The sequence below is a fragment of the Eubalaena glacialis genome, chromosome 1 (assembly GCF_028564815.1).
Source record: "Eubalaena glacialis isolate mEubGla1 chromosome 1, mEubGla1.1.hap2.+ XY, whole genome shotgun sequence".
Taxonomy (NCBI): Eukaryota; Metazoa; Chordata; class Mammalia; order Artiodactyla; family Balaenidae; genus Eubalaena; species Eubalaena glacialis.
The window spans coordinates 86,412,428-86,435,491 of NC_083716.1; the positions used below are offsets into that span (position 1 = coordinate 86,412,428).

A 23,064-nucleotide genomic window follows, 5' to 3' on the forward strand; every position below is an offset into this window, starting at 1 on the left:
ACACAAAAATAAACTCAAAATGGATTAAAGGCCTAAATATAAGACTGGATACTATAAAACTCTAAGAGGAAAACATAAGCAGAACACTGTGACATAAATGACAGAAGTATCTTTTTGGATCCACCTCCTACAGTAATGAAAATAAAAACAAAAATAAACAAATGGGACCTAATGAAACTTAAAACCTTTTGCACAACAAAGGAAACCATAAACAAAACAAAAAGACAACCCACAGAATGGGAGAAAATATTTGCAAACAAAGCAACCAACAAGGGATTGATCTCCAAAACATATGAACAGCTCATGCAGCTCAGCATCAAAAAAAGGGAACAACCCAATTAAAAACTGGGCAGGAGATCTAAATAGACATTTCTCCAAAGAAGACATACAGATGGCCAAAAAGCACATGAAAAGATGCTCAACATCTCTAATTATTAGAGAAATTCAAATCAAAACTACAATGAGGTTATCACCTCACAGCAATAAGAATGGCCATCATCAAAAAGTCTACAAACAGTAAATGTTGGACAGGGTGTGAAGAGAAGGGAATCCCCCTACACTGTTGGTGGGAATGTAAATTGGTACAGCCACTATAGAGAACAGGATGGAGGTTCCTTAAAAACCTAAAAATAGAGGTATAATACGATCCAGCAATCCCACTCCTGGGCATATACCCGGAGAAAACCATAATTCGAAATGATACACGTATGCCAATGTTCACTGCAGCACTATTTACAACAGCCAAGACATGGACGCAATCTAAATATCCATCGACAGAGAAATGGATAAAGAGGATATGGTACATAAAGACAATGGAATATTACTCAGCCATAAAAAAAAATGAAATAATGCCATTTGCAGCAACATGGATGGACCTATATATCACCATACTAAGTGAAGTCAGACAGAGAAAGACAAATATCACATGATATCACTTACATGTGGAATCTAAAAAAAAAAAAAAAAAAGATACAAATGAACTTACTTACAAAACAGAAACAGACTTACAGACTCTAAATTTAAACAAATTTATGGTTACCAGAGGGGAAGGCAGGGGGAGGGATAAATTGGGAGATTGGGATTAACATATACACACTACTATATATAAAATAGATAATCAACAACGACCTACTGTATAACACAGGGAACACTACTCAATATTCTGTAACAGCTATATGGGAAAAGAATCTGAAAAAGAATAGATATATGTATATGTATAACTAAATCACTTTGCTGTACACCTGAAGCTAATACAACATTGTAAATCAACCATAATATAAAATAAAAAATTAAATCAAAAAGAATGGTAGCTGACATGGGGAAGTTTAAACCCAGTGAGCCTAAACCAAGAGTAGGTACAGATTCAGTTACCATGTTTCCTACTTTGTTTAGCCACCAAGGGATCCAAAAAGATGTGTGACGCACAACAGAAAAGGTGAAAACACTGGCATTTTGTGAATTAATTTTAGAAAAAAGTTTTCCAGCTTTACAGACAAGCAAAAGCTAAGAGAATTCAGCATCACCAAACCAGCTCTACAACAAATGCTAAAGTAACTTCTCTAAGTCGGAAACACAAGAGAAAAAAAAGAACCTACAAACACAAACCCAAAACAACTAAGAAAATGGCAATAGGAACATACATATCGATAATTACCTTAAACGTGAATGGATTAAATGCTCCAATCAGAAGACACAGGCTCGCTGAATGGATACAAAAACAAGACCCATATATATGCTGTCTACAAGAGGCCCACTTCAGACCTAGCGACACATACAGACTGAAAGCAAGGGGCTGGAAAAAGATATTCCATGCAAATGGAAATCAAAAGAAAGCTGGAGTAGCAATACTCATATCAGATAAAATAAACTTTAAAATAAAGAATGTTACAAAAGACAAGGAAGGACACTACGTAATGATCAAGGGATCAATCCAAGAAGAAGATATAACAATTATAAATATATATGCACCCAACATAGGAGCACCTCAATACATAAGGTAACTGCTAACAGCTATAAAAGAGGAAATCGACAGTAACACAATAATAATGGGGGACGTTAACACCTCACACCAATGGACAGATCACCCAAACAGAATATTAATAAGGAAACATAAGCTTTAAATGACACAACAGACCAGACAGATTTAATTGATATTTATAGGACATTCCATCCAAAAACAGCAGATTACACTTTCTTCTCAAGTGCACACAGAACATTCTCCAGGAGAGATCACATCTTGGATCACAAATCAGGCCTCAGTAAATTTAAGAAAGTTGAAATCATATCAAGCATCTGTTCTGACCACAACGCTATGTGATTAAAATTCAATTACAGGGGCAAAAAACGTAAAAAACACAAACACATGGAGGCTAAACAATACATTACTAAACAACCAAGAGATCATTGAAGAAATCAAAGAGGAAATAAAAAAATACTTAGAGACAAATGACAATGGAAACACAACGATCCAAAACCTATGGGATGCTGCAAAAGCAGTTCTAAGAGGGAAGTTTACAGCAATACAAGCCTACGTCAAGAAACAAGAAAAATCTCAAATAAACAATCTAACCTTACACCTAAAGGAACTAGAGAAAGAAGAACAAACAACACCCAAAGTTAGCAGAAAGAAAGAAATCATAAAGATCAGAGCAGAAATAAATGAAATGGAAACAAAGAAAACAATAGCAAAGATCAATAAAACTAAAAGCTGGTTCTTTGAGAAGATAAACAAAATTGATAAACCATTAGCCAAACTCATCAAGAAAAAGAGGGAGAGGACTCAAATCAATAAAATTAGAAATGAAAAAGGAGAAGTTGCAACAGACACTGCAGAAATACAAAGCATCCTAAGAGACTACTACAAGCAACTCTATACCAATAAAATGGACAACCTGGAAGAAATGGACAACTTCCTACAAAGGTATAAACTTCCAAGACTAAACCAGGAAGAAACAGAAAATATGGACAGACAAATCATAAGTAACGAAATTGAAACTGTGATTTAAAATCTTCCAACAAACAACAGTCCAGGACCAGATGGCTTCACAGGTGAATTCTATCAAACATTTAGAGAAGAGCTAACACCCATCCTTCTCAAACTCTTCCAAAAATTGCAGAGGAAGGAACACTCCCAAACTCATTCTATGAGGCCACCATCACCCTGATACCTAAACCAGACAAAGATACTACAAAAAAAGAAAATTACAGACCAATATCACTGATGAATATAGATGCAAAAATCCTCAACAAAAAACTAGCAAACAGAATCCAACAAAACATTAAAAGGATCATACACCATAATCAACTGGGATTTATCCCAGGGATGCAAGGATTCTTCAATATACACAAATCAATCAAGGTGATACACCATATTAACAAATTGAAGGAGAAAAACCATATGACCATCTCAATAGATGCAGAAAAAGCTTTTGACAAAATTCAACACCCATTTATGATAAAAACTCTCTAGAAGATGGGCAGAGAGGGAACCTACCTCAACATAATAAAGGCCATATACGACAAACCCACAGCAAACATCACTCTCAATGGTGAAAAACTGAAAGCATTTCCTCTAACATCAGGAACAAGACAAGGATGTCCACTCTCACCACTATTATTCAACATAGTTTTGGAAGTCCTAGCCATGGCAATCAGAAGAAAAAGAAATAAAAGGAATATAAATTGGAAAAGAAGAAGTTAAACCGTCACTGTTTGCAGATGACATGATACTATACATAGAGAATCCTAACGATGCCACCAGAACACTACTAGAGCTAATCAAAGAATTTGGTAAAGTTGCAGGATACAAAATTAATGCACAGAAATCTCTTGCATTCCTACACACTAATGATGAAAAATCTGAAAGAGAAATTAAGGGAACACTCCCATTTACCACTGCAACAAAAAGAATAAAATACCTAGGAATAAACCTACCTAAGGAGACAAAAGACCTGTATGCAAAAAACTGTATGACACTGATGAAAGAAATTAAAGATGATACCAACAGATGGAGAGATATACCATGTTCTTGGATTGGAAGAATCAATATTGTGAAAATGACTATACTACCCAAAGTAATCTACAGATTCAGTGCAATCCCTATCAAATTACCAATGGCATTTTTTACAAAACTAGAACAAAAAATCTTAAAATTTGTATGGAGACACAAAAGACCCCAAATAGCCAAAGCAGTCTTGAAGGACAAAAATGGAGCTGGAGGAATCAGACTCCATGACTTCAGACTATACTACAAAGCTACAGTCATCAAGACAATATAGTACTGGCACAAAAACAGGAATACAGATCAATGGAAGAGGATAGAAAGCCCAGAGATAAACCCACGCTCCTATGGTCAACTAATTTATGACAAAGGGGGCAAGGATATACAGTGGAGAAAATACAGTCTCTTCAATAAGTGGTGCTGGGAAAACTGGACAGCTACATGTAAAAGAATGAAATTAGAACACTCCCTAACATCATAAACAAAAATAAACAAAATGGATTAGAGACCTAAATGTAAGACCGGACACTATAGAACTCTTAGAGGAAAACATAGGAAGAACACTCTTTGACATAAATCACAGCAAGATCTGTTTTGATCCACCTCCTAGAGTAATGGAAATAAAAACAAAAATAAACAAATGGGACCTAATGAAACTTAAAAGCTTTTGCAAAGCAAAGGCAACTACAAACAAGACGAAAAGATAACCCTAAGAATGGGAGAAAATATTTGTAAATGAATCAACGGACAAAGGATTAATCTCCAAAATATATAAACAGCCCGTGCAGCTCAATACTAAAAAAACAAACAATGTAATCCAAAAATGGGCAGAAGACCTAAATAGACATTTCTCCAAAGAAGACATACAGATGGCCAACAGGCACATGAAAAGCTGCTCAACATCACTAATTATTAGAGAAATGCAAACCAAAACTACAGTGAGGTATCACCTCACACCAGTTAGAATGGGCATCATCAGAAAATCTACAAACAACAAATGCTGGAGAGGGTGTGGAGAAAAGGGAACCCTCTTGCACTGTTGGTGGGAATGTAAACTGATACAGCCACTATGGAGAACAGTATGGAGGTTCCTTAAAAAACTAAAAATAGAATTACCATATGACCCAGCAATCCCACTACTGGGCATATATCCAGAGAAAACCATAATTCAAAAAGACACGTGCACCCCAATGTTCATTGCAGCACTATTTACAATAGCCAGGTCATGGAAGCAACCTAAATGCCTATCGACACACGAATAGATAAAGAAGATGTGGTACATATATACAATGGAATATTACTCAGCCATAAAAAGGAATGAAATTGGGTCATTTGTAGAGACGTGGATGGATACAGAGACTGTCATACAGAGTGAAGTAAGTCAGAAAGAGAAAAACAAATATCGTATATTAACGCATATATGTGGAACCTGGAAAATGGTACAGGTGAACCGGTTTGCAGGGCAGAAATAGAGACACGGTTGTAGAGAACAAACATATGGACACCAAAGGGGGAAAGGGGGAGTGGGATGAACTGGGAGATTGGGATTGACATATATACACTAATATGTATAAAATGGGTAACTAATAAGAACCTGCTGTATAAAAAAATAAAAATGTATTTTGCTTAATCTTTCCTGATATTTGTTCTAAATTGTACCAAAATAATTGGCATGAGGTCTGAATTATCATTCACAGACTGACACCTGTCAAGTAGAAAACTCAACATCAACAGGAAACAGGCTTCACTGAGATTAGGAACTGTAGTCAGTAATCCTGGCTCAGGAACTTACAAGCAGTGAATCCTGACATTCGTTAACCTTTCTCTGTCATGAAGAACATAAGCAAGTAGAAGACATGCACTTATAAGGAAATTAGAGTTTAATTAGAAGAGATAACTAACAGCAAACAATTAAGACCTATAATTAGTAATGTAAGGATCAATTTCAGTGATGAAGAAGAAACAGGTGGGTCAAGAGCGAGGAGGACTCCATGTGGAAACCATTCCCTGGTTAAGCTGACAGCAATGAGCAGCAGAAATTAAGAGAACAAGCTTTCCAGGTAGAGAAATGTAAGAGGGTTTCACTGACGTTTTGGAGGTTCATGATGGGAGACTAAAGAAAGCGAAAATATAAGGGCAAAAAATGTCATTTGCTTTTAAATGACCACCTAAAATGTAACAACTTCTGAGTATTTAATAGCCCAATTTTAAAGAATCCCACCTGCCGTCCTTTTTAAAAAGAAATTTAATTGTCATAAAATACACATTCCATAAAATTTATCCCCTTAACCATTTTTAAGTGTACAGTTCAGTGGCATTAGATACATTCACACTGTTGTGCAATCAATCACCAAAACTTTTCCGTCTTGCAAAACGGAGAGTCTCTACCCATGAAACAACTCCTCATAGCCTCCTCTCCCAGACCCCACCTTCCATTTCTATTAACCTGACTGCTCCAAATATCTCACAGAAGTGGAAGCACACAGCATTTCTCTTTGGTGACCGGCTTATTTCACTTAGCATAATATCCTGCTGTCCTCCATGCACGTCATAGCTAATGTCAAAGCCTGTGTCCAAGTTCTACCACATCCTCAGAGTAGTTCCTTGGCCCTCACACACTGAATTGTCTCATCATTTTAAGCAGCTCCTCCAAAAAGCCTTAGGCTTTCTGAAGAGGCTGTAGACGTGTCTTCTCTCTCAAACACCAATGACTGAAATCCACACCAAACCCACAATTTTTATGATACAACTATATGAAGCAGAAATAATAAAATTAATGAACCAATCAGTGCCTTTTCTCTACACACTTTCAAATACCACCAAATCTTCCCAAATCACTCCTCCACAAATTCATTCCAGCTGCTCCTAATAACCAGCAAACTGTTAAATTCCCTCTTTTCTGGTAGCCTCTACCTATTTTCTGGGCAATATTCATTTCACACTTAATAATGTCTATCATATTATTTTCTAATGGACTCTTTTGCACATTTCCCAGCAAAATGCTAAGGTAGGGAAAGTATCATATACTTTTTAAAAAATAAACTTTGGAGTGTTAAGTATACAGTAAATATTCTATTAAGCTGTATGATAAATTTACTTTAATAAACCAAAAAGGAAAAACATCAAAACCACCAGAAAATAGTAACAACTACTAGTTTTATTGTTGAACGTTTACATCTTATGAAAATAAGTACTGAGATGATCCAGGAAGCCTGTTAAAATCAGTAGCTTACAAGTAAAGACAATATTGTTCTGCAAGGTTAAGATTCTGATTAGATAAATTAAATGGTTAACCACTATAAGAACAGAAGTAACGTATATAGAGTAACATTATCTTCCAAACATGTAGAAGGGAAAAAGTGAAGAAAGAAAACAAGACAAAACCTCAATTCAAAAAAAGGCAAGAAAAGAGAAAGAAAAAGCACAGAAAGTACAAAGTATCAGATGGCAAAAAAAAAAAAAAAAAAGGCCAAATCCATTTTTTCAACAATTATATTATGGAGAGCTTACTAAAAGCCAAATATTGTTTTAGGCACTAGGGATACAGCTGTAAACAAAACACAGAAAAAGAGCGGCTCTCGTGAAACGTCTATCCTAGTGGGGTAAACAGTAATGAACCAGAAAAATGAATAAATCACATGGCACGTCATATGGTAATAAGTACAAGGGCAACGAGTACAATGGAAATGTAAGGGAAGGCTATGTCAGGGAAGACCTCACTGAGAAGGTAATATTCAAAAAAAAAAAAAAAACAGGAGGAAGGGATTAAACCATGTGGACATTTTGACAAAGGAACTGCAACTGTAAACATCCTGAGGTTAGGATGTGCCCGAGGCAACAACATAGAGCAAAGGGGGAGAGTAGCCAGAGATGAGATCAGAGGGAAAGCAAGGGCCAGATCATACAGAACCTTGACGGCCACTCTAAAGAATCTGGATTTTAATCTTAGTGAAATGGGTAGTCCGTGGAGGATTTTTTGAGAGAAGTGAGATAATCTGATTTTTTAAAAAAAAAAGAATCACTCTACATGCGATGGAAAGACTGAAAAAAGAAAAAGCAGACTATTTAAGTGGCTACTGCAGAAATCTAGGTGAGAGATGACTGTAATTTGAATAAGGGAAGGTGCTGAGAAGGGCTTGGGAGTCTGGATAGACTCCGAAGGCCGAGTTCTTGGATCTGTTGATAGATTACATGTGTGGTGAGAAAGAAATGGGTCAAGGATGACGCCGAAGGTTTTACAGGCCTCAACAAATATCTCAGTAATGACAGTGAATGTTAAGTACAATCAGCCTGCCAGTCAAAAGGCAGAGACTGTCCGCTTGGTTTAAAAAAAAAACAAATTCCCCATCAATATGCTAGTTACAAAAGCATACGTAAAGGGACTTCCCTGGTGGCGCAGTGGTTAAGAATCCACCTACCAATGCAGGGGACACGGATTCGAGCCCTGCTCCGGGAAGATCTCACATGCCGCGGAGCAACTAAGCCCCGTGCGTCACAACTACTGAGCCTGTGCTCTAGAGCCCGCGAGCCACAACTACTGAGCCCACGTGCCGCAACTACTGAAGCCCGCGCGCCTAGAGCTCGTGCTCCGCAACAAGAGAAGCCACCGCAATGAGAAGCCCGTGCTCCGCAAAGAGTAGCCCCCGCTCGCTGCAACTAGAGAAAGCCCGCGCGCAGCAACAAAGACCAAACGCAGCCAAAAAAAAAAAAAAAAAAATTTATTTACAAAGAAAACCCTAAAAAGATGAAAACAGTTGAGCCAAGTATCAAATGACAGTGGCCATGGATATATTAACTTAAGACAAAAGAGAAGTCTGTTCTCACCCACAACCTAGAACAGTCCCCGGTTGGTAGTGAGTAATATGTAAAACCTGTAAACGTTCTCCACCTACTTAACGTTATTTCTCCTGCATCACAAATGTTAAAGGATTTGGACGGTCAGGACTGTTTCTCTAACCTGACACCAAGTCGTGGGTCGCCTGTGCCAATTTCACCTCTTGCAGAGTGACAAGTCAGTACGGCTTTTCTGTGAAGTGCAGTGCGGGGCTACCACTCCCGCTCGCCCGCCGCGGGCCCCGGCCCGGGACACCGCTCGCCCCCACGGACGCCTCCTCTGGACCCGGCGCAGCTGGGTTCGCTCAAAGCCCCAGGAAGCAGGCAACGCCCGGCCACCTAGGAAGTTTCTAAAGGCAAAACAGACAGAGAGCCTCGCAGGCGTGCACCGGTCACGAGCCAGCCAGGAACGCACGGCTCCCTCCGCTCCCCAGACCCCGAAGAAGCTCACCTACCTGCGGTCCGCCAGGGTGGTCTGAGCGGCGGCCCCCGTCTCGCGTCTTGCCCCAGGGCAGCTTCCGGCTCTGGGCGGAAGTGCTCCTTTAGGAAGAGAGGAAGTCCCGCCCCCTCGGGAAGGAGCGGCGGCAGCTGGAGCTCAGTGGTAATTATCAGCTAGGGTCTGGGGAGCGGAAGGTGTGGTCAGAGCGCCCAAACCCAGCCGGTCCTGTGCTGCTCAAGCGATTCCCCGAAACCCGGGATGACAGAACGACGCAAGGGACGCGCAGGTTCCAGTTTACTTGTTATCACGGAAGCGAGTTACAAGTCCTGTATGAGATTCAGTTCCACGTTCATTGAGAATCTACCACGTAGGAAGCCTGTGGTGTTCACAGAGAAGAATGTAGGGTTGATTCCACAAAAACTAGGGGAAGAAAATTAACTCGCTGAATCGCAAAGCAGGATGAAAGGAAATGCAGTAATAGAAAAAGCAAATTCCGTAGGCATGTTAATTTCTAAGAGTTTTCTCGTATCTCAAGAGTTGTGAGGATCAAATGAGATGATGCATAAATAAACGTTTAGCTGTGGAGCCTGGTACATGATTAAAGCATATAATACCCATAGTATTGTTATCGTTGGTGAAAATAAAAGAGGCCTTTAACCCAACCAAAGGGAAATTGAATAACACTTCAGGGAGGTAGCCTTCAAGCTGAATGTTAAATTTAAGCAGAATTTCAGCACATAGAGATACCAATTATGAAGCTGTAAAAACTGCTTTTGTTGATTAATGAAACGGCATAGGCTAAAAAAACTTGTTCCAAAAAACAAACTTTCAGAAGCTTTATTGTTTGAAATCATACGAGTAATAATGGAACATCCCAAGTCTGCCTGGCAGAGCTGAGTCCTGGGGATCATTTTGACACTTTGCCAGCCCAGGCATAGTGCTTCAAATAAGAAATTTTCAGATATAACATTCCACATTTATTTTAACTTTATGGTTTTCAAGGGTACATGACCTTGGAGTCGGCTTCACAGCTCAGGCCTGAGCCTGCTTAATTCTTATCTATTAATACACTCCACCAAATCCTATGCTATGTCTGCCTCTTCCTTTTTGTTTTTTTTTCTTCCAGTTAAACTCCCCCAGTTCCTTTGGTGGGTGGTTTTCCTTGTTTCAGCAACTTAATAAATTTTGTTAGACTACAGGTTTGACTCAGATGGCTTTATCAGATGGGCTTTATCACTATTTATTTTGATTAAGCCTCCTGTACTCATGAAGGTTGGAGGACAACTTTGGCCCCAACTTACACAAAAACTGAAGCAGAATAAAGGTAAGTTATTTACTGACATTCAGCTGTGTCCTGAGAAGAGCTGTGCACTTTCTAACTGGAGAGTTTTAAATTATCTTCCGGCAGAGAATGGCCACACTTTTTGAAGATTATTGGCATCCACCAAATTCAGACCAGCCCCACAACAGATATAGGAAGCATGCACCTTCCTTTTCTTTGTAAAATATTTTCCTGTCTCCACTGAGTTGTGACAGTACTTGCCTGGTTTTGCCTAGAGTGAAAGAATGATCCCTCTCTGCCTTCTGTCCTTTTCTCGAGACATTGATCCTGTGCACTGCTGCCTCAACCATGTTATCTCCTTGAAGTGCTTTCTCTGCTAAAGTTTTTCCCTAAAAGAGATCTATATACCCTGTCTCTCATTCCTCACCCTCCTCTCACTTTAATCTTTTTCAACCTGGCCTTCTGGCTTCTCTCTTCCCTCCAGTTCTTCCACAATTATCTTTCAAATATCACCACTGACTTCAGATCACCAAGGTGGTTTCTTAGTCCTCATATCCCTTGATTTCTCTATAGCATAGGCTGATAGGGTTACTTATCCCCCTTTGTTGTAAAGATCATATTTAAAGCACTGTCTCAAAAAAGTGCAAACTTAAAATATCAAATATTTGTAATGCAATTCATTTTAAGTCTCATCATTCATGCATCAGGTAAATAAGTGCCAGCTCTGCACCAAACACTATTTTTAGGCACTGGAGATCTAGCAGAGAAAAAGAGATGTAATGTTCCGGTTCTGGACAAATGTATATCTTAATGGTATGAGACAGATGATATATAAATAAAATGAATAAGATAATTTCAGATTATGTGAGGTGCACTAAAGGAAACAGATGGTTCTGTGATAATATGTTACAAACTGGAAGTAGGAAGTAAGTAAGGGGAGGATAACTTTCAAGGTGACATTTGAACTGACAGCTGCAAGATAAGAAGGATCAAGCAATGTAAAAAAAAGAAAAAAAACTGGAGGAAGATCTTTCTAGTTCTATAGGTAAACAGGAGTGGGAAGCAGGGCTGAGGGAGGATTAAGAGGGTCACTTACGGTGAATTCCCTGGTGGTCTGTGGTTAGGACTTGGCGCTTTCACTGCCAAGGGACCTGGGTTCCATCCCTGGTCGGTGAGCTAAGATCAGCAAGCCGAGTGGCCAAAAAAAAAAAAAAAGAGGGGTCACTTACGAGCTATTGTAGTCATTTCATCTGGGGCACAAAAGGAAATGGTGGCTTAAACCAGAGAGGTTGGAGCAAAACTGGAAGACTGTGGGGTCACCACTGCTGAGAAGTCAAGCTAGATGAGAAGAGAGAACCATTCGCTAGATTTCACAAAATAAATGTCAGTGTCACTGACTAGAGCAGTTTTGGTAGAGTAGCAGCCTCAGGAGCCAGACTGCAGTGAGCTGAAGTGGAAAGGAGGTTGAGGGAGCACAGCTAAATGACTCTTCAAAGAAGAGACCTTCTAATTGCCATACTGATTGAACGTTTTTCAGTCAATATCCTATCGGGTATCTCTACTGCATTACACTTGAATGGTTCACTCCTTCAAACCACATGCTTTCTTTCCAGTGATTATTTTTTGGTTTTGTTTTTCTTTTCTTTTCTTTTTCTTTTCTTTGTTGTGGTCGTTGTCATTGACCGGGAGTTAAAAAATAACTTTGGAAATCTGATGACAGCTATCCACATACATGCAAATTTCGCATATAATTTCAGGGAGTTAATTAATCCTTTGAAGACAGTTAATGGGCCCCAGAGACGTCCATGGATCACAGATTAAGAACCTCCTCTCTTTTCAATTAGCTGGTCTCTTCCTTCGTGGTTTCCTTATTCCTTTAATGGTTCCCTCCTTGATAACTGTCCTTGATGGCTGCTCTTCTTGGGCTACATCCTCTCTCAGTGACTACATCTACTTTCTTGATTTTTGTCACTGGGACCATGACACCTATTTTACTTTTTTTTAAAAATTTATTTATTTTTGGCTGTGTTGGGTCTTCGTTTCTGTGCGAGGGCTTTCTCCAGTTGCAGCGAGTGGGGGCCACTCTTCATTGCGGTGCGCGGGCCTCTCACTATCATGGCCTCTTGTTGCGGAGCACAGGCTCCAGACGCACAGGCTCAGTAGTTGTGGCTCACGGGCCTAGTTGCTCTGCGGCATGTGGGATCTTCCCAGACCAGGGCTCGAACCCGTGTCCCCTGCATTGGCAGGCAGATTCTCAACCACTGTGCCACCAGGGAAGCCTCCCTATTTTACTTTTTAAAAAAAATTTGTTTTATTGAAGTAAGGTCAATTTACAATGTTATGTTAATTTCTGCTGTACAGCAAAGTGATTCAGTTATACATACGCATACATTCTTTTTCATATTCTTTTCCATTATGGTTTATCACAGGATATTTAACATAGTTCCCTGTGCTGTAGGATCTTATTGTTTATCCATTCTCTTTTTTTTTTAAATAAATTTATTCATTTATTTATTTATTTTTGGCTGTGTTGGGTCTTCATTGCTGCACGTGGGGTTTTCTTTAGTTGCAGCAAGTGGGGGCTACTCTTCGTTGCGGTGCGCGGGTCTCTCATTGCGGTGGCTTCTCTTGCTGTGGAGCACAGGGGCTCTAGGCGCGCGGGCTTCAGTAGTTGTGGCACGCGGGCTCAGTAGTTGTGGCTCGTGGGCTCTAGAGCACAGGCTCAGTAGTTGTGGCGCACAGGCTTAGTTGCTCTGTGGCATGTGGGATCTTCCCGGAGCAGGGATCGAACCCGTGTCCCCCGCATTGGCAGGTGGATTCTTAACCACTATGCCACCAGGGAAGTCCTGTTTATCCATTCTATATATAATAGTTTGCATGTGCTAATCCCAGACTCCCAGTCCAGTCCTCCCCCATCCCCCGCCTTTGGCAACCACAAGTCTGTTCTCTACGTCTGTGAATCTGTTTTGTAGAAAAGTTCATTTGTGTCATTTTATATTCCACATATAAGTGATATCATATGGTATTTGTCTTTCTCTTTCTGACTTACTTCACTTAGTATGATAGTCTCTAGGTCCATTCATGTTGCTGCAAATCCATGTTTCATTCTTTTTATGGCTGAGTAGTATTCCATTGTGTATATATACCACATCTTCTTTGTTCATTCATCTGTTGATTGACACTTAGGTTGCTTCCATGTCTTGGCTATTGTAAATAGTGCTGCTATGAACATTGGGTGCATGTATCTTTTTTGTTTGTTTGTTTTGGGTTTTTTTGGCTGCACTGCAGGGCTTACGGGATCTTAGTTCCCTGACCAGGGATTGAACCTGGGCCAAGGCAGTGAAAGTGCTGAGTCTTAACCACTGTTTGCCAGGGAATTCCCAACTATTTTTAGTTTTTTGAGGAACCTCCATACTGTTCTCCATATTGGCTGCACCAATTTACATTCCCACCAACAGTGCAGGAGGGTTCCCCTTTCTCCACACCCTCTCCAGCATTTATTTGTAGACTTTAATGATAGCCGTCCTGACCGGTGTGAGGTGGTACCTGACTGTAGTTTTGATTTGCATTTCTCTAATAATTAGAGATGTTGAACATCTTTTCATGTGCCTGCTGGCCATCTCTGTGCATGATGCCTACTTTAGTACACAAGCCCTTTGGAGTTGTAGGGTAACGTAAAAGAAAATCAAGATCAGTTAAACCCATTCAATTTCCGGAGATTTATTTGATTTCACAGTGTCTTACTGGACACCATAGGAGTTGAGGCTATGAATAATTGTTCATAAGGACATCCTGAAAAAGATTTATATAAGAAAAAAAATCAAAAGCTAATTCTTTTATTGTAACATTTTACAATCTTCTTCCATATCTGTCCTCCTCACAGCTCCATCCCAAGGAGGAGTCAGCCTTCCACGGGGTCTTCACAGTGGCGGAGGTTTATCATACCAAGTTCTCTCCAGCCTTCTTCTAAGGAACTTTTGGTACCTTCTGATGTGCAACTTTTCATCTTGGCATGTGGTTGTGAAGGTTATTTTTATGTGTCAACTTGGCTAGGCCATTGTACCCAGATATTTGGTCAACACCAGTCTCAATGTTGGCTGTGAAGGTATGTTTTAGATGAGATCAACATTTAAATCAGCAGACTTTGAGTCAAGCAGATTGCCCTCCATTATGTGGGTGAGCCTCACCCAACTGGTTGAAGGCCTTAAGTGACAAAGACTAAGGTCCCCCGAGGAAGAGAGAATTCTGTTTTTCCTGAAACACATGGCCATGCAACATTGGGAAAATATCAAGGTTCTTTTCATGAAGTTGAAGTGAGGGATGACTGTTAGGAAGATAAACAACAGCTGCCATAGATTCAATTCAATATCTCCTCAGATCTCTCCAGTGATACTACTTACAGATTATGGTTTGTCTTATTTTATTTTAAGGTGTTCTCTGTTTTTTCTGTTTCCTCTAATTTGAGTTTTTCTATATTTTTCTTGTTTCGTTTTTGCTTTTTTTTTTTTTTTTTTCCCCTTGGTCTTTCTCTGTCATACTGCAGGTATTCTATAAATGTGTGGGAGTTTCTGGTTGTCCATTTGTGTTTAAGACAGAATGAGGCATGAGAAATGCTAAATGTGAGCTAATGGGAGCTCAGCTTATGCAAGCAGGGCTGGCTGGCTGACTGGTAAGTTTCAACGTCATGTGATTGGGAAGGGAGCAGCCATGATGCTCCAGGAAGGCTCCCTGATGCCGGAACAGAAGAATGTAGCTCTTTGACACCAATACCTTTCCTATTTGCTCAAATTCTTCCCAGAAACTCACTTCTACTTCTCTAAAAAGATGTCTTACTCTTTTGCTTGAGGATAAAATATCTGGCAGTGATGATTTAGTTTGCCCATTGGGGTGTAAGGAAGAGGTAGCGTGGGGAGATGTACCCTTCCATTTACAGACTATCAATTAATTTCTGTTTTCATCCACATTTATCTCTCCAGTCCTCTTTGTTGACAAGTATAGAGCTGTTCCAGTTAGTTTCCTATTACCACAAACTTAGTGGCTTAAACAACATATATTTATTATATAGAGTTCTGTAGAAGTCCAACACTTCTCAAGGTATCAGCAGGGCTGTGTTCCCTTCTGGAGACTCCAGGGGAGAATCTGTTTCCTTGTCTTTATAGTTTCTAGAAGCCACCTGCATTCTGTGGCTTGTGGTCCCCTTCCTCCATGTTCAAAGGCAGAAACTGTGGGTTGAGTCCTTCTCATCACACCACTCTGACTTTGGTTCCAATGTCACATCTCATTCTGACTCTCCCCTTCTGCCTCCTTCTCCTTTGAGGAAGCTTGTAGTTACTGATGGGTCCACCTGGATAATGCAGGATAATCTCCCTATTCTGAGATCATCGATTAGCAACCATAATTTCTCTTCAACCTTAATTCCCCTTTCCCATGTAATCTAATCTATTCACCAGCTCTGAGGATGAGGACGTGGACATCGCTGGGGGTCCATTATTCTGCCAAGTACTTTCAGTTCTCCTGAGCCTGCTGGGTCCTGTTTCAGCCACAACCCCTTCTCTACATAGCCTTAGCTCTGGCCATATCCCCACTGCTTACATCAATCAGCAGTCTTTCTGCTTTCTGTATTCCAGACATTTTTTGGAATTTCTCATCCACTAACAAAGCCCTTCCAATTCTCAAGGTTATTTTGATATTTTAGCCTTTTTATTCTTTTTCTTTCCTTTTAGTATTCTCTCAAGAGGGAGAAAAGATAAACACGTACTCAGTCCAGCATCTTGAAAAGGACAAATGTTCTTTTTTCACTCCCTTCTTGCAGGGCTAGCAGAAAATTTAATCTCAGTCAGTGTTAGGGCCTCCTTACCTCTCAACTGCAGGCATCAGACTCCATTGGCAGGTTTATTATTGAAGCCAACAGTGATCCCTCAAAGCCTGGCACTTTTCTGCTTCCCTGTCTCAGGAAGAGGGCGGGAATGTTACTGTCTAGTCCATCCTCCATGAAGTCTTGCTCACCTCCTACAGTACTACCAACAACCATGGGAACTTCTGGCTTTTGTTCCCTTCCCAGGAATCTCTCCTCTCTCCTCTGTTCTGTTTGCCCTTAAAGTCACTGCTCCTTTTCTCTGTGTCTCCCTTCCAGTACACCTAGCCTGATCTCTTCAACAGGCTCAGGAAAATTAATTCAGAAAGGAAGTGTTTTACAAGAGCCTTCTTTTAGCTTTATCATCATAATACTTCCCTGAAGCAAGAAAGTACAAAATGGACTGGGTACCTTTCTGTAACTAAAGATGGAAAAAATAGAGGGAAAAGAACACGAATATATAAAAATTATCTTGCTACTATATATTGTACGTATAGTATACAGATAGTTTTGCCACATTAAATCACTGAACTGTGACTTAATCAATTCATATTGATGAACATTTGTTACTTTTTTTCTATTACAAATAATGCTGCAGGGACTTCCCTGGTGGTTCAGTGGAGATCCCACTTGCCTCCCGGCCAAAAAACCAAAACATAAAACAAAAGCAATATTGTAACAAATTCAATAAAGACTTTAAAAATGGTCCACATCAAAAAAAAATCTTAGAAAAAAACAAATACTGCTGCAATGAATATACTTTTATGTACATTTCTGTACAACTAAGGGAGTATATCTTAAGAATATACTCCCTCTTCAAAATGTAAAACAAAGGTACCATATGACTCATCTAGGTATTTAACTTTCTTAGTTGGCTTGGGCTGCTGTAATAAAATACCACAAATCGAGTGGTTTATACAACAGAAATTTATTTGCTCACAGTACTGGAGGCTGGAAGTCCAAGATTAAGGTGCCAGCTGATTTGATTCCTGGTGAGGGCTCTCTTCCTGGTTTGCAGGTGGCCACCTTCTTACTGTGTCCTCACATGGCGTAAAGAGAGAAAAGGGCTCTCTTGGGTCTTTTTTTTTTGGCCGCACAGCATGTGGGATCCTAATCCCCCAACCAGGGATTGAACCTGCGCCCCCTGCATTGGAAGCGCAGAGTCTCAACCACTGGACCTCCAGGGAAGTCCCCTTGGGTCTCTTCTTGTAAGGAAATTAATCCTATTGGATCAGATTCCCACCCTTATGACCTCATTTAACCTTAATTACTTCCATAAAGATCCATCTCCAAATACAGAGATACTGCAGGTTGAGGCTTCAACATATAAATTTTGGAGGGACACAAACATTCAGTCCATAATATTACCCAAGAGAAATGAAAATATATAGCCACAGAAAAACCTGGACACAAATGTTCATAGCAGCATTATTCATAAAAGCCAAAAAGTAGGAACAATCCAAATGTCCATCAACCGATGACTGGATAAACAAAATGTGGTATTTTCATATAATGGACTATTATTCAGACTTAAAAATTATTGAAGTTATCATATAAGTAGTATGGATGAACCTTGAAAACATTATGCTAAATGAAAGAAGCCAGTCACAAAAGACCATGTAGTATATGATTCCACTTACATGAAACAACCAGAATCGGCAAGTCTATAAATACAGAGAGTAGGTTAGTGACTGCCTCGGGTGGGGGTTAGGGGTGGAGTGGGGGAAATGGGAGTGAGTGCTAATAGTGATGGTGGTTTCTTTCAGGGGAAGCAAAAATGTTATCAAATTAGATTGTGGTGATGATTGCATAACCCCATGAATATACTAAAACCCACTGAATTGTATCCTTTAAAAGAATTATGTGGTGTGTGAGTCAATAAAGCTGTTTCTAAAAAACTATATATAAGTATAAATATATATACATATATATGTGTGTATATATAAGATGAGAAGCAGATTACAGGGAGCTTTGACTGTGAAGCTAAAGTGTTTGTCCTAAAAGGAAATGATTTGTGAATAGAGGCATAAAGTGAAACCAAATTAATTAAGATTAGTTTGGCAGTTCTGTGCAACATGGGCTGAAGGAAGAGAAGGGATTCCAGTAAAACAAGTTAGGTGACATTAATTATCCATATATGCTATGATGATACTCCAAGGCAGGAGGAAATGATTGGTTTGATCTTTTGTTTGTTGCAGCAGTTACTAGCTAAATGATACTCCTGTCTGAGCCATGATGTAACACAGTAAACTGCAATAAATTCTCCCAACAACTTCCTCATTAAAGTGATAGTCATGGGACTTCCCTGGTGGTCCAGTGGTGAAGACTCCATGCGTCCAATGCAGGGGGCGCAGGTTCGATCCCTGGTTGGGGAACTAAGATCCCACAGGCCGTGCAGCGTGGCCAAAAAAATAAAATGAAATAAATTGATAGTCATAGGTGACTTGTGGTCTCAATAAATTGAAAATTTCTCCTAATATTAATGACATTCTTTTGCTGAATCCTCTCCTGGTTTCCTCTGAACTACCAGGAATTATATTCAAAATTTTTCTAAGCCTTATAATAGTGTCTAAAATCATATATTTTATATATCTTTAGTGCTAAGTCATTTAGTGAATGCTGTCATTTTATTTTTGTTCTTCTTCGATCCAGAGCTTTACAAACTTAAATTGGCCAGGTTTCAGGATTCAATAAATTGAACAAACTTAAAAAAAATTACGCTTTCATGTCTGTTATCAAACCACAAATGCATTTTCATAAACCGTATTAGAAAATCTATTAGTTTGCCTCTTAGAATAGCTACTTTGTTTTGTTTCAAAGGGCTTATCATTATTTGTTTCAATAACCTTCTGCTTCATTTTCAGTTTCCTTTAGTTTGACTTTTTGACTTTATCTGTCCACTTTAATAAATCATTTCTTTCTTGTAAAATATGGACAGCTGTTAGAATATAATTTACTAAAGCTAAATCTTTTTAAATTTTTTACTTTTCAAATTTTAACTATTCCCATTTTGCAATTTCTATTATGTGACTTTACAAGTTTTGCTGAGATTTACAAATTACTTTTGTAGCTTACCATTAGTACTGCTTTGCCCATTGAGGTCTAAATAGCTTCCATTATCCACTATACCAATTTTCAATTCTTCAGATATATTTTTCTTTCTGTACAGTAACAAATATAATTCAAAGAAAATAAATGGGTCATTCTCCTCAAGCATAGAGTGCTTTATAAACAATGTGCATGACAAGGCAGGTAGTGCTGCAAATGTTTCCCAGATATCTCTATGACAAGATGCCCATTAAACACTCTACACAATTAACTTTAACTAATGGGTTAATATGGAAATTTGTATTACTGATTTTTGCTTACTGCACGTGCTATTATAATCTTTACCAAGAGTATAGTAAAATTATGCCATACAACTGTAAGGTCCAATATAGTCAATCACATAAAAGCTGAGGTTGCATCATTACAAGATTTAATGAAATATCCAAAGCAAGTGTGCAGTTAGCCAACTGGAGGTGGTGGGAGGTTGAGGAGCCAAATGCCAATTGCATTCTATCTGAGTTCATATTATTGTAGGGTTCGTTATCATGAGTCCTTTTCTGTATTCCATCCACCAAATATCAGCCCTGCATGTATGGCAATAAAGGCTGTTCTAAGTGCCATAGTGAAAATGAAAAGGAAGTGAAAATGGAAAGTAATGGACAGATAAGAGACATCTCAAAGGACAAGTCTATAGGACTTGGGAGGACTGGATAGGAGGCAAGGGTAAGAAATAAAGACACTCCTGGATCACTTTAAGAATGACAATGGTGATACAAGAGGCGGGGGTAGAAGTGGTTTCATTCCATTATTTGGCTTGGTAAAGGGATAGGGAGGGAGGTATAAGTTGGTTTTAAATATGTTGATTTCAAGCTGATAACAGAAAACTCAGATGAACAGTTAAAATATAGGACTTCAATATGAGGAGGTCAGGGTTTTGATACAATGGTAATTATGGACAAAATTGAAAGTAAACAGTCTAAGAATGCTTTCAGAAGGGAAAACATTAAGAATCATTAGAGAATTAGAGGTAGAAGAACCACATTAACATAAAAGCTAACACTTGAAGTTTATGATATCTTTTCACATACATTATATTTAATGGAACCCTTGAGAGGTGGGAGATTAGTTTCAAGTAGATTTATTCATTCACAAGTATTTATTAAGTGCTACTGAGAAGAGGAGGGTAAGTCGCAGTCCTTGCCCTTAATGAGTTTCTAATCCAATGGGAGAAGCAGGCATGTAAACAAGAAATTAGGGGCCCTGATTCCAGCACTAACAATACTGTTTAATAATTGGCTACTTACTTCCCAGTCTCCATTACAGGAAAATCACATAAGGCTAAGAGATAGTGTCTATCACTCTTCTATCTCCAAAGCCTAGCAAAGGATTTAGCTTATAGGCACTCAAGAAGTATTCTAAATGAAATGAATGAAAAACAGAATAGTGTCTCAGCAATGACGAACATTATTTTCTGGCAGAGTATAACGTGTGTGGGGAGAGTAAAATATTAGGAAATATGGTTGAAGTTGTTTGGAGTTCAGATTTTGGAAAGCCTTATATACTCTGCCAAGGAATTTACAGGTGGCAGTATTGAGGATTCAGAGAATTTAAAACATGGGAATGACATAATCAGATTTGCTCTTTGGAAAGACAACTTTGGTTGGAGTGTGAAGGATAGACTGGAGTGGGTAGAGGTTATAGGAGGGAAGCTGTTTAGTACATTATTACAATAGACCAGTGCTTTCTAAACTTTTAAACATATTTAAGTGTGCATTTAAAATGGGAGGCCAACAGTACAGAAGAGCAAAGTGCTCTGACCTGTATTCAAGGTCCTGGCTGTGCTCAGTAAATACCTGAAGAAAAAAACATAAAACAGGTGGTACCTAATAGGTCCTTCACAAATGTACATTTTCTTCCCTCTTTCCTTCCTCTCAGTGTACTGATTAAAACAGAGCCAATGGATAAATCTTGAGGATATAAGGCAGGGAATGAAATAAGGCCCTCAAGAGGCAGAAAGAGAGGGAATCAACAGGCGAGCTTGTTTGGTCTAGGGCAGGAGGACAAACAACTTTTCTTGAGATGAAAGGCAGACCTAAGTAAGCATAGGGGAGGAAGGTTAGAAGAGTTTACATTTAACAGGAGAAGAATGGAGGAGGAGGAGGGAATGCTAGATTGACAAATTTCATTTATTTTTAATTCTTTTGTAAATTTATTTATTTTTGGCTGTGTCGGGTCTTCGTTGCTGTGCGTGGGCTTTCTCTAGTTGCGGCGAACGGGGGCTACTCTTTGTTGCAGTGCGCGGGCTTCTCATTGCAGTGGCTTCTTTTGTTGCGGAGCATGGGCTCTAAGCGCGCGGGCTTCAGTAGTTGTGGTGCATGGGCTTAGGTGCTCCGCAGCATGTGGGATCTTCCAGGAGCAAAGACTGAACCCGTGTCCCCTGCATTGGCAGGCAGAGTGTCAACAACTGCGCCACCAGGGAAGTCCCTAGATTGACACATTTTAAACCTCCATCAGGATTAGATGAAAAATAAAAGGGCTATTGAGGTTTTAATACATTAATTTGCAATGGCTACAGCAGTTGTGAAAACGTTCCCCAGCAGCACTTGGCAACGTGGGAGGAGCAAAGCACGTGGACCGTTGGATTCATGCAGGATTGGGAACTGGCAGGATGAGAGGGGCCTAAGGAAAGGAGGAAAGTGATCCGAGAAAGCTCTTGAAAGGCTCCCTGAAATGAACGACTATAGGTTATAGGTTAAGAAGAGAAGGAAGTCGAGTAAGGAAGTTGACAGAGTGGAATAAGAGAAGAGCTGATGTATTTAAAATCTTGCTGAGGTCTGAAAGTCATTTATAGCAACATAACTAGCCTTCATTCTTTTGATTTTGCCAACAAAGAAAATCAATTTGATTTTCTTCTGTATTAACTATCATGACTACGGTTCAAGTGAAAAGAATAGATTTTTGATGATTTAATACATAACTCTTTTTATAAGTCCCCAAGTCAATGCCAAGCATTTCTGTCACTGAAAGGCAAGATAAAAATGACAAAAGAGGGCTTCCCTGGTGGCACAGTGGATAAGAATCTGCCTGCCAATGCAGGGGGCATGGGTTCGATCCCTGGTCCGGGAAGATCCCACATGCCGCGGAGCAACTAAGCCTGTGTGCCACAACTACTGAGCCTGCGCTCTACAGCCCGCAAGCCACAACTACTGAAGCCCACGCGTGCCTGGAGCCAGAGGCTACTGCAATGAGAAGCCCGCGTACTGCAACGAAGAGTAGCCCCTGCTCGCCGCAACTAGAGAAAGCCCGCGTGCAGCAACAAAGACCCAACACAGCCAAAAATAAATTAAAAAAAAAAAAAATGAGAAAAGAATCATGAGTAGCACCAGGCCAAAATTAATTTGATTTGGTAAGAAATAATCTACTTAAGCAATCGTTATACTTATAGGTAAACAACTTCATTTCTATATAGTTAGCATTAGATCTTTTTTAATATCAAGTTTGTTATAGGTTCATAAAAACAAAGTTCAAATATCCATAGTATAACACAAATATGTATGATTTTCAGAAGAGCTTTCCTTGGATCAATTAAAATGGAAGATTCAAATTAT

General features: G+C 39.4%; 1 protein-coding gene across 8 annotated transcripts in view; it reads right to left on the minus strand.

Annotated features, from left to right (window-relative positions):
• TBCE (tubulin folding cofactor E) overlaps nucleotides 1-9,370 on the minus strand; it is a 115,020-nt gene extending 105,650 nt beyond the window's left edge. For 6 of the 8 annotated variants that reach the window (XM_061182225.1, XM_061182180.1, XM_061182216.1 and 3 more), the window contains exons 1-2: nucleotides 9,289-9,363; nucleotides 8,958-9,183 (exon numbers count right to left, since the gene is read on the minus strand). The gene's annotated coding sequence lies outside the window, so the exon portion shown is untranslated. Of the gene's footprint in view, nucleotides 1-8,957; nucleotides 9,184-9,284 lie in introns of all 8 variants that reach the window. The other 2 variants (XM_061182189.1, XM_061182197.1) reach the window with 2 other exon arrangements.
• Nucleotides 9,371-23,064: the final 13,694 nt, after the last annotated feature.